At 41.8% G+C, this 13,148-nt stretch overlaps 1 protein-coding gene across 2 annotated transcripts in view; it reads left to right on the top strand.

Annotated features, from left to right (window-relative positions):
* The window catches only part of drosha (drosha ribonuclease III), a 137,180-nt gene that overhangs the window by 35,546 nt on the left and 88,486 nt on the right, over positions 1-13,148 (top strand). The window lies entirely within an intron of this gene.

The raw sequence follows: 13,148 nt of genomic DNA, 5'->3' as shown, positions 1-13,148 counted from the left end.
CACACATGGCACATTATATATCACCACCATCACTGTCACTGCTAGCAGTAGCTGATCCGGTGTTTTTCACACTTCATTGGCAGTGAAGCAACGTGCTTGTTATTTCCTGCCCAATGGAATCCACACCAACCGTGTGTGCGTTCATGCATGCCTATGTGTGTGTGTGTCTGTGTGTGTGTCTATCTATAGATGCTTTCATGGGTTAGCGAGAGCACTGTGAGCTTGCCTGTGCCGGGCCCTTTAGATTAATGTGTAAATGAAGTTCCTTTTTTAGAGGATTTAAGAGGAATCTCTCCGCATGGGGGAGGACACTATGGAGGCGATGACACGTCAACAAGGCAATCTGTGTGCATTTGTCTGCATGTGTGAACCCTGCTTTCATAGGTATCACACACATCTACCTTTACAAACCCACACAGACACTCTCACTGTACTGTATATACCCCTTAAGATAATGTGTCATGATGTTATTTTTGAGTGGTGCCAACCACTCCTACAATTGACCGAGTGTGTTTGTCCGTCCGTCCATCCGTATGAGCACGGCCGCCCAGCGTTGCTCATGTTACGATTATTGTGGCAAAATTAATTGCGATAACGATATTATCGCGATAAACTTAAAACGCCACTTTTGTTAACCATTTGAACCCCCAGCATCCCTATTCCGGTGGGAACGTTCGGCAAAAACAGCCTATACTGCCCTTGCAACACGTGCCTATGTGAAGCTAGACAGCTAGTTAACAATCCTGGGATCCTCCAATAAACAAACAAGGCTTGACTTTTCTTGGTAATTTACTGAAGTCTCTGCAGTGTATTTTTGGTTGTAAAACTGAAACAGTACAGAAATAGACAGAAATACACATACATATGAATTAGTACGTATATAAGTATACATAAATTGTAAGTATTTGCATTTGAACAAGTTACGCAATGCTACAAACACAGAATACAGTCACTGCAGCAGTAAGCTAACATGGAATGCAGAGCACATGTGCTTACACAACTATCAAACAAACAATTAGCCTAGTCTACACAGGAAAGTTGCAAACATCAAATCTTACATGAAATGCAATCATTACACCGACTAGCTACAACTTAATGTACTTACAGACAAATAATGTCCAAGGCAAAAACGTTTTAAGATTATTCTCATTAGACCACAAGCACAGCTCACTGTTCACTGGAGAAATGCTGGCTTCACTGTGTGCATTTTACTTTCATTTTCGTTTTTATACTTTTTTTTACCTCCACCACTAGATGGCAGCACAAATACTATGATCTGTTACAAAGAACATGACCTTTTAGCTTAACTTATTGACTTATTAAATGACTGAATTATTTAAACATTTTTAAACTTTGAAACTTAACCAATCTGCCATTTGGAGGCAGCACACAGCCGATTTACAAGCTCACAACGCGTTGCAAGCTTGTAGATCTGCTATTTTTTGGCAAATCGATTTGTGTAGAGCGAAATAAGAGCGTACCAAATGTGTTCTTTACAGGTCCGTTTTTATCAAGTATAGAGGGTTTAAGTGGTACAGAATTTGCAGCTCATATGACGGAGGACAACATCCCGATAAATGAAAATCTCTGGGATAGGATTATTGCAAGCGTTTAAACGATAAACGATAGTAACGTTTTTGGGGGGCTTTTATGCCTTTATTTGGACGGGACAGTAGGCCGACAGGAAATGGGGAGAGAGAAAGGGGGGAGACGTACAGCAAAGGTCGTCGGGAACGGGGGTCGAACCCATGACACCCTGTCATGTTGGATTACCAGCTTATTGTGGTATGCGCCTGGACCGCTGGGCCAGCGGACACCCCAGCAGTAAATATATTTAACCCATTAAGACCTGGAACTGTGTCATTTTTAGATTTGAGCTAAAAAGCATTATTTTACACTTTAGGCTATTCAAAAATAGCAGATCTACAAGCTCATAGCGCGGCACCGAGTGCCGCGCTACGAGCTTGTAGATCTGCTCAATCTGGGAACCCATCGCCAACTGAAAATGAAAAACAGCGCCCTCTGCTGTTTGTTCTATGTCTGTTGGCTCTGGGCGGAAGAAAACGTAGAGCCAGAGCGCAAAGGAAACCGGTGTTTTGTATGCCTTCAGCGCGTCACTTCCGGTTGGTGCGACTATGTTTTCATTCCCACTAACAATATTTCTACACGGAACACTAACACCACTTCTCCCAGAGAACATCGATCGTTTTGGTTATAAGCCCACTTGTTTCTATGATGAAAGAGTAAGTTAAAATGTGAATATCTTTCTGTGGTTTTGTCTGCTCCGCGGACGTTATTGTTAAATTAGTTTCGGTTTGTTTCGAGGGGGGAAGGATGGACGGACACGTGAATCCCGCCCACTACATTTGATTGGGTAAAGCGTGGCCCGCTTCCTGATCTGAAGGCACGCCCATGCGCACTTGTTATGACGAACCTCCCCGACAGATTCCAACGCAGTGCAGAATCTGTTCTTGAGAGATTAAAGTCATATTGATATATCATACATACTTTGCTCAGCAGTATGCAACCCCTGATGCTCTGGTGGGCGCAGGGCGGGGTGCCTGTCCACCACCACTGAGACGGGGTGATGGCTTGCCGAGCGTCTACAAAAAAAACATAATTAGTCGTGTTTGGGTGGGGAGGGAGGGAAGCCAGGCGGGGAGGGAAATATTTTTTGTCATTACGACTCCTATACAGGCTGGGGGTCGTGCCTGTTGTCAGTGGTGAAGGTTGAATGGGGAGGATCAGGATGCTGACTCTACCTCCTCCCGGTGGGGGCTCCTCACTGGCAGCTGAGCCCAGTAGGGTACAACAGCTAGTGGCAACACAGACATGTCTGCAGAGGATTAATTGGCATGTCGAGTAAACGGGGAGAAAAAAAAGGAGTCAAATTATTTGGCTACTAAAAACATTATAGAAATGATTAAATAAATATTCATAATAACCCCCCCCCCATCTACACTATAGGCTATATGCACAGCAGCCATTTTGGAGAGAAATTGGGCCTCTTCTTACTTCTCCTTCACAGGTGTTACCAATGATACTAATGAAGGCTCTGTCCCATTCTGGTCAAACAGAGTCGGGGTGCTGATATTGTGCATTTTGGCTCACTGGAATCACTCTGCTACACCAGTGGGTTTCAAAGTGTGGTCCAGGAACCCTCACGGTGCGTTTTAACAGCGGGCGATCAGGATAGTATTTTCCGGAAGTGCATTATATTTCTATGAGAGCCGGCGACTACTGGCGATAGGGCGAAGTGGGCGGGGGGGCGATGAAAGATGGATTTTCTTTATCTTTTGGACGATGTCGCCCGGGGATCGCCCGAGAGTCGCCCGCTGTTAAAACGTACTGTCATGGTTCCTTGAGGGTGTTCCAATTGGCCCCTTAAAAGGTGTGTAACTCTGAGAGTGTACAAATGGAACCAAATGGACCCTTACGGGTCCATTTGGTTCCATTTGTACACTCTCAGAGTTATGGGGTCCTTGAAATTAAAAGGTTTGAGAACCACTGTGCTACACGAAATGGAACCTAATGATCTTAATTAGTATCATTGGTAAAACCTGTGAAGGGAAGTAAGGAAGAGGCCCAATTTCTTTCCAATATGGCTGCTGTGCTTAGAGCCTATTGTTGTCTCTTGGTGTACACCTGTCACACAGAAGGAGGACAGAGTGGAACTCTGTAGTGCTGGTGACCACCATCTACCTAGTGGTTTGAGTATTTGTGGTGCTGTTTCTGCGATGCCTCTGGTGACGTCGCCCGATGTGTCGCCAGTTATTGAAATGCCAGCAGAGACCTGCTGCTATTTGAAGGTCTTCTCACCTTTTGTCAAGCTCCTCACATACTTGCCTCTAAGTCAGCGTCTCTAAGGCAGCAGCTAATTTATTCAATCAGCAAATTATCACATTTCTGTGTGTGAAGCAGAGCTTAAAAAATGCATTTGATTGGTGGGATTTGTGCAACATGGAGCCCCCAAAAAGTTTAATTCAGTGATGCTTAACACATTCACAGACAGGTATTATTTAATAAATTCATCCGCTTATTTTTTTTTACTTAATTTCTGGGCGGTGTAGCCACCCCTATAAGTGGGGTTGGGACACCTCATTAGTACACCCTTCGCTGTAATGTGATTGGCTCATAATTAGTACACCCCTAGCATTAGTACACCCCTAGCTGCACTGTGATTGGCTGACTCTATTGTAGGGATGGGTATTGGCAACAATCTCACGATACGATACGTATCACGATACTTGGGTCACGATACGATTATATTGCGATACGCATCACGATACTTGGGTCGTATCACGATATTGGGATATATTGCGATATATATTGCGATATATTGCGATATATTGCGATATATACATATATCACAACTACATATTGTTTATATATACACTACATATTGAGTAGCTGCAGATCTGTGATAGGTTCTTTGAATGTTTTTCATAAAGCCTGTATCTGAAAAAGCAAAAAAAGCAATCGCGATATCGATACTGGAGTATCGATACAGTATCGCGAAATAAAATATCGCGATATATCGTGATATCGATAATATTGCCCATCCCTACTCTATTGGCTGACTCTATTCAGCACTGTGATTGGCTAGCGAGACACATGATGAAATTAATAACCTATAAATAGGACTATGCACGCTTCCATCACTGTGATGACCACTGTGATGACCACACCGCCCACTTCACACTGGGTGTGATTTTTGGGCGGTGAAACCGCCCCTATAAGTGAGGTTTGGACATTTGTACAATTATCCTGCGCTGTGATTGGCCAAAAAGTACCCCGCCTAACCCTGCACCGTGATTGGCCAATCACAGTCTATTCAGGACTGTGATTGGCCAGTGTCACATGACACATGTGCATAGCCCTATATAAGAAACCATAACTTAAAAAAAAACATAAATTTGTTTTTTTTAAGTTATGGTTTCGTCCATCATAAAGAGTGTTTCAATAAATGTATTTATTTTTTGTACATGATTGGTTGACTCCATTCAGTTGTGATTAGCTAGCAAGACACCGCCCACTTCACACAGGGTGTGATTTTTTACCTTATATTGACGATCTTTGGAGAGCCGCGGGAGCCCCGATGTGTACAGGGATGTAATCAAAGGGTGTCTGGGGGATGGGGGAGGGTCTCTTCTATCCACCGGAACAAAAATGTTGTAACCGCGATCGGCCATTTTGTTGCTATTGGCCGTTGAATAAGGCTCGTTTTCACCCAAAAAATATATAATATTGGAGCGAATGGAAGTGAAGTTTTTTTGGGTTGACGTCACATCCGTCCATTCCTTCTCTCAGTCAAGGGATCATTCTTATGTTGCATTAGAGCACCCTCTTGTGGATTTTTTATTTATTTACGTAGATCTACGTCAATGACGGTCAACAGTTGGATTTGAAATGACGTAGATCTACGTCAATGGCGGTGAATGTGTTAACATAAATACCCCCTCCAGACACATTTGAAAGTATGTAAAAACTACTGTGATTAATATATTCATTTAACATGGTTTTTGCATATAGAAGAAGAGTGGTTGGAAGCACATCTAGGACTTTTTTGTCCTAGATGAGAGATAGGGAGTGACATGCAGAAAATGCCGTCGAGAGGGGGGGGTTCGAACCCACAACGCGCTGTCAGGCTACATTGAGCCTAGGTGCCTAGGCCGCTACGCCAGCGGCCCAGGCCCACATCTACACTATTAATGTACAGTACGTAAATATCACAGGCCTCATCCCCACTGCCCAAACAAATTTGGTTTCAGGTTTCAACCAGTACACAGTGGAAGAATGTGTTCAAGGGATGCACAGCAATCTGTATCTGTCAAAGTCCTGCCTCCAAGAGGGGTTAACCGCAGAAAATAAAAGAAAAGTTTAAAGAAACACATTTCTTTACACACACATAAGAGACGGCAGAGGGCATACGCAAAATAAAACAAAAGAAGCATCTGTCTACTTGCAATTAAAACCCTACTTTTAAACGCACACCATTTCGGTTCACCAACGTTCAAAAATCATTGCAAGTATAATTGAAGTGACACCGGCGACCGCACACCATCTGTGTTTGTTTAGTAATGCTAAATTTGAAATATTTAAATAACCAAAGGTAAAACTGTGTACACACACACATTTACTACTTAAAAACTTAAAAAGTTGGGAGACAGACATCCTCATTAATTTTTATATTATTTAGATATCATATGTCTAAATATAACATAAAGCAACTTTCAGACTAAGCCAGATTAGTTGTGAAAATAACCCCAAAAGTGAAAACCAGGTAATCAAAGTCTGTTGCACACCTGATGATAAAACTTCAGCGACAGGTCTTCTCTTGCTCAACAATGAAATAACTTTTTTCATTAGCAACGTTTCAGTCAGAGACCTTCCTCAGACATATTCCATATGCAATTAAACATTTTGGAGGGCTGCAATGCAACTCCAACAGTGAGAAATTCAAATTTGGCCAGATGTTGTGGTCGCCGGTTGTGTAGTCCACACAATGTTTGTGTATTGGCCCAGCACCGGCACCCCGCCAGCACGATGCCCCGCTGTCCACTCCTTCGGCTCGGACAGCTCATGTCTGTTGTTTGTCCCTTGTTAATGTGTGCAGGTTTCATGCAGACTAAACTAAATGACACAGAAAACGATTAGGGGAACTTGTGTCTTTAACATGGCCATGCACCCAGCGAGTCCACAACAAACATTTGAGGTGAGAAATGGGAAATGCAGTAACATGAATTTCATTCAGTACTGCCTTGCTGCAATATGCGACACACTTGCAGTACATTGCGTGTCATTGCATTTACATCCAGCCCGAGGGGATAGGACGGTAGGCTGACAGTCTGATTGGCTGAGATATACCCAAACCCTGTTTCACTAGGAAATACGTCACAGTCAAACTCATGACAATCCCAGCCACTTATTTACACTGTACTGGGAAATGCTAGGACACTAATCAACTGAACCGATATCTAATACTCAGCAACCCTAACCCTTAATATACCTAGTTTAGGTCTAATCTAATTTCCAAATAAGGGTTAACAAGCGTAACATAAGCGTAACATATAGTCCCACCACAGAAGAGATATTTTGAGGCCTATATGTATCTTCTTGCTAGAGTCATGTTGGGCTGTCCCCGACTCGGTATTTATCTAGTCGACTCAGAGTCTGGAGTTTAATGCGACGCGTCGACGAATCGATGATTCGTTTTTATATAGGAAATAGGTCTTTATGACCTTTTTTATTGGATTGCAAGTGTTTCAGAAACTTTCAGTGCTTATTTAGAGTACATTACATAGTGAACTGCAACAGAGCCATATGAATATTTTTGGAACATTTAAAAGCAATGAATCCGTTAACTAGATGACGGCAGACTGCTTATTTTAATTGACAACAATCCTGTGTAGGACTACATACAGTTTGGATCACAACGTTACTGTATCAAAGAGCTATGTTGCAGATCCAGTAGTCGCTGGTGCAAGACAAAATAAACAACAGTAAAGAGAAAAGACCGAAATGTTGTGTACCTGAAAATAAAACGCCAACTTTTTATCAGAGCAGAGCTACAGCTGTCTCGTTTACCTCAGCTACTTTAGCCAGCATGAGATAATTAACCACTTGATAATTCTGGGGTTCAAAGAGTTTAACACACTTCCAAACGGTGTACAGGTGCATGGTTTTCATATCATAAATTTGAACTTTAGACAAAATATTGCGCGTAATCCATATGAGTTCTTATTTACATCTGAACAGCGTCATAGTAGCTTAGCAGCAAAAGAAGAAGTATTTCCTCTCAAAACGGCGGATTTCAGAATAAGAGCCTCCCGTAATATGATTAGTCAACTGGTTTTGTTTTATTTATTTTTAAGTCTACTTACAGGAAGTAGATGGGCTAAATTAGAAGTACATGACACACCAGCGCTCCGCACCTACACTAGTAACGGACGCTATAAAAATAATTGACAAAAAAAAATAAACACAGACAGCTCGAATCAAACCATTTGCGTGGGTCTCGACTGACGAGTCGATTCGTCGACTTTCAGGGGACAGGCCTGCTGTCATCCCCACCACAACCTTCACTAGCCAACCTGCTCTACCTTTTTCACAGCAGTCATTTTGACAGCTACAGATGCAGCAAAGTGAAATGTGTCAAACGGTAACGGGATTATGCAAGGCACTGCAGCATGCCGCTTGCAATGTTCTGAGCAGAGCTTGTGTTTCATCTTCACCTGCCCCCAGTCTCACTGTAAATACACTTAGCCTGTTTCTTTATGTGCGTACTGTACTTCATCTATTGTACGTTGTGTTGTGCTGAGTCATTCATTGCATTTCACAGAGGAATATACTGTACACATTATATAGTGTATAACTTTTTTGTTATCGCTGTTCACTCGTATGTGTTGTCATTCATCCGTGTGTACATTAATGTACTGTATAGGGCCTACCAACTCAGTGGACTTGTGGTTAGAGTGTCCGCCCTCTTACTGGGAGGTCGCTGTTCAATCCCTGGCCGAGTCACACCAAAGACTTTGAAAAAATGGTACCCAACAATGCCTCCCTGCTCAGCATCAAGGGTTGGATTGTGGGGTAAATCCCTGTGACATACTAGCGTCATGTCCAGGGGGTGTACTTGTAGTACATCAAACTGCCTCACGCTACAGAAACAGGAGATAGGCTCCTGACCTATGGGCCACATGGCTCGGGAACCATTAGTTCGAAAGGCTACTTATGGGGCCTAATGGTTTGCAAATTGTTCCATCAAACACATGTAATGACTAGAAATGTATGTTGTTCATCCAAGAGTTTCAGAGATGACGTCTTCACCATGTGCTACAGAGTAGTACTCTCTATGGCTTAGGTGGTTACAGTAACGTTTTTGTTTGTTTGTTACTAACAGGTCAGAGTCACTGCTTTGACCTACAGCTATTAGCAATAACACGTCATAAACAACTCACTTTCACTGCGTTCTTGACAGCTGTGAATAATATGAGCACAGCATTTTCACTCCATGAATGTTGGTCTCCATACTCTGCCTTCTCCCTGTTTTTTGCTGTATAAGTGGTGTGTTAGGTGTCCAAAAGGGACTCAATCATGGTAAACATGTACTGTAGCAGAGACGATCAAGCAAGCTTATGACTAAATGGCTACATTCTGTAGGAACAGATTATTTTTTATTTTTTTTTGCCTTACAGCCACTAATGCATCATCAGATGTCATTGCCAGCAGTAGACAGGTGGTTTGGGGCATTGAGGTAGACAGAAAACATGCTCACTACATATGTTATTTGAATACATTGTTGCTTTGTACACACGTTATTACAATATAAATAAACTATGCATGTATTATGCAAATGAATGCATTAACATTACAGTAATCGACATAGTCAAGAAATCACAGCAGCCACAAACACAATATTCCCCTGATTAAAGAATGCATTCACCCCATCTACTCTGAAAAAGAGACTTGAAACACTTTCAACCTGGCGTTGAATAATAGCCAATCTACAAGCTCGCTCGCTCGCGATGCAAGCTTGTAAATTGGCTATTTTGGCTTTTTATATAGTTTATAGTTTATATAGTTTACACTCTATATGGCTTAAGTGGTTACAGTAACGTTTTTGTTTGTTACTAACAGGTCAGAGTCACTGCTTTGACCTACAGCTATTAGCAATAACATGTCATAAACAACTCACTTTCACTGTGTTCTTGACAGCTGTGAATAATATGAGCACAGCATATTTTCACTCCATGAATGTTCGTCTCCATACTCTGTGCCTTGGTGTCCACTGAAACTGTGTGTGTGTGTGTGAGAGAGAGAGAGAGTGTGTTCACTTTGATGCACAGTTCAAAGTAGGATGGCGTTATTTATTCATGCCTTTGTTCTAGTTGCCTCGGCAAGTTGAAAACTCCTGCGGTTGCATGCATTTGAGGTGGATCACGGTAACATGTCAGGCTGAATGCGGATGTTGCGATTCCTACAGCTGCTGCGACCTACTGTAGTACTTCCTTCAGGCTCTGGAGTATGGTGGGGTCCTAATGGGAAGGCTTGTGCCAGGGTGCACACTATCAGATCGAAGCCCTCTGCCTGTTGCTCCAGCCATTAAGACCTGATTAAACGTGTGTGTTGCCGAGGGCCCCACTCAAGAGAAAGACCTTCCAGACAACTGTAGGACTTGTGCCATGGCAAGAGCCAATTGTCAGGTTTACTCTCCTAGTTAACTCTATCTTGCATTGTGATTGTGTTAATGTGGCTGTGTAAATTCAGGTCTTGAGTCCATGACTACATCAATATTTTTGACTTGGGTAGAGGTTTTTGACATTACCGATTGGAGATGTGCGATGACTTTTAATCTTCCTTGGCTCCAAAAACTATTACTTCAGTTTTGTCTTTGTTTAATTGAAGAAAATGATGGCACACACAATTCATGCATGTTACATGCATTCACTCAGTGTTTGTATTGGACTATTAGTCCTCACTTGATACGGTTATGTAGATTTGTGTATCGTCTGCATAACTACAGTGTGGTAGCTTATTTGTTGTTTTCCATAATCTGAGTTAGTGGGAGCATATAGATATTGAACCGTATAGAGGCCCTAGAATGGATCATTGCGGAACTCCACAGTTTGTCCGCTCAAATGTGTAGTGATAGATACAAAATAGTCCCTGTCCTGTAGGTAAGTTTCAAACAAGTTTAGTACTGTGCCCAAAAGTCCCACCCAATTTTTCGGTCTGTTTAGTAACAATATATTGTGGTCGACCGTGTCACCCTCCCCTCCGCCTTTCCCTTAACACACACATACTGCGTGTGTGTGTGTGTGTGTGTGTGACAAAAGCATGTCTGAACATTTATGAGTTACACAGTGATGTAGTTATCAGAAATGTTTTCATGCATACGGAAACCATAATTTTATGTCTGCATTCATCATCATGTCCATGAACACAGTTAATAAACGAGGCTGCACAGATGGCGCGAACTTTTAATTATCATTTTTATGGACTCATTTTCCCTTCTTACTCATAAAATATATTACATTAATGGGAAGAACAATAATATTTTTTTCATTCTATTAAGGGAAATACTGAGTATTTTTGTAGGACCGTGTACAGGGTCTATCTTGATAAATCGACAACCGATTTGAACACCATTCTCGCTAAAAAAACTCTTAAACTGTAGTAGAATTTTGACATTTCTAACTTACCGCGGTCTGTGTTCGCCATTGCTGTTCTGTTTTTATTAACCCATTTTGGGCGGGAACCCCTATTTGTAGCTATACCTTTCAGGACGGGAACCTTTTCCTGTTGCTATGTACAGTATATAGCAACATACATTTGTTGTAATTCTTTTATAAATATTTGAAGTTTTTCAGAAAACTTAGGTCAGGATTTCGAAGCCGTTTTTAGAATTGGCCTCAGGTCTAAATGGCTTTGTTGTTGGTGCTGTACTTGGGCAGTGACTGTCTGATGACGTTTCACAAGTGTGGATATTGAGAAACGGCCGTGGAGTGAAAATAGTGAATGTATGAGTGAGGAGAAATAAAAGCAAAAATGAGCAAAATGGAAGTAGAACAAATACAAGTGAATGGGGTGAGAAAATGACTATTTTTTTACATACTGTAGGAAGCAGCAGTGGCCAAATGTTTAGAAGAGTGTTCTTGTGGACAAAAGGTTCCCAGTTCAATCCCAGAGGAGGACAAATCTGGGCAGGGAAGTGAACCCATCTATCAATACCCATTGTTGAAATGCCCTTGAGCAAGCAGGGCAGCAGTATAAGTGGTTATACTGGGCAGCATGAAGCATTGCATTGCTGACAAAGAGCATTCATGCCCAGTAAAACCTACAATGGCTATACAAAGGTAAAGAAAAACAAGACGCTTGCAATTCATCATAATTTGTCACGTACTGGTTAGGCTTGTGGCGATTGGATCTTATATCACCATTTGCAGGGTATGATCACCAAATGTTTTTTGTTTTAGTTGTATATATATATATGTTTTTAATAGGTGATATTGATTGTCCATATTACAACAGAATAATGAATAAATGGGCACACAACTTATATGTGTGAATTATAATAATGGTCCCAATAAACATCACAGTGTATAGCTGCTGATGAACACAGAGTATGTCACACAAAAGGAAAAGAGCACCTACCCAAACCCAAAACAGCTTAACTTGTTTTTTCCTTGAGTTTGAAGGCCAGCTCTAGGCATCTGTCGTCGAATTCTGGATCAATCAGTAATTGTTTAGGCAAGAGCAGTCGGAGCCTGTATTATTTAGTTTTTTCTGTTTTTAGTATTTCTTTCTAATACACTGTGAGATGTTGAATGTTTTTGTTAATGTATTTTAATGTTTTGGATCCCAGGAAGACTAGCTGACGTTAAGTCGTCAGCTAATGGGGATCCGTTTAAATAAACAAATAAACAAATAAACAATATTCAAGGTGATGATGGATATGTTTTAATGTAGGCCTACTACATGGCCTATATCATGGTGAGACGCATCCTATCCTAATAGGGGTTTTCATCTGGAGAAAGCTGCTCAACAATGTACAGTAATTTCAAGAATAGAGCCTTACAATCCCCACATGTACACGCGTGCACCCAGCTGGCTGTCTTTTTTCTTTACCCAGCTGGACATTGTGTAGACTAGTGGAACCCCTGCCTACAGCGCATATAGAGATGTTTCTGGTAGAGTGGCATGTCTGTTAAGCCTATACTCTGCATTATGACAAGTGTCACTTGCCAAAAAGAACAGATCTACAAGCAAATGCGACACTTTGTAAGCTTGTGTGTGCGTTATTGTGCGCAACTTCACTGTTCTCACCAATCCCTGGGATGTCAATGTATTTCTATGAGAAAATGTGTGCAGACACCCTTTTTTTCTGCCGAGAGCAGGGAAACAATCTGCATGAGCCGAGTGTCCGTGCCTGGCCAGTGGGAACAGCTACATTTAATTAACACGGAGCAGAAGAAAAGCAGTGTCCGTGCATTAACTGCGCTTATGTGTCCCTCATGTGTATGTGGCTTGTGCCCTGTGGGTTTGTGTGTTAAGTATTTTACAAGCAGGAGAGATGACAGCAGACAGAAATGTATCATCGCAACATATTGTATGCTTGTTGTTGTTCTGTATGGTTGCCGATTTAA

Source organism: Gymnoscopelus braueri (assembly GCF_963280865.1).
Source record: "Gymnoscopelus braueri genome assembly, chromosome: 21".
NCBI lineage: Eukaryota > Metazoa > Chordata > Actinopteri > Myctophiformes > Myctophidae > Gymnoscopelus > Gymnoscopelus braueri.
Note: the sequence above shows the minus strand (reverse complement) of the source record. Positions and strands in the feature narration are given on the sequence as shown.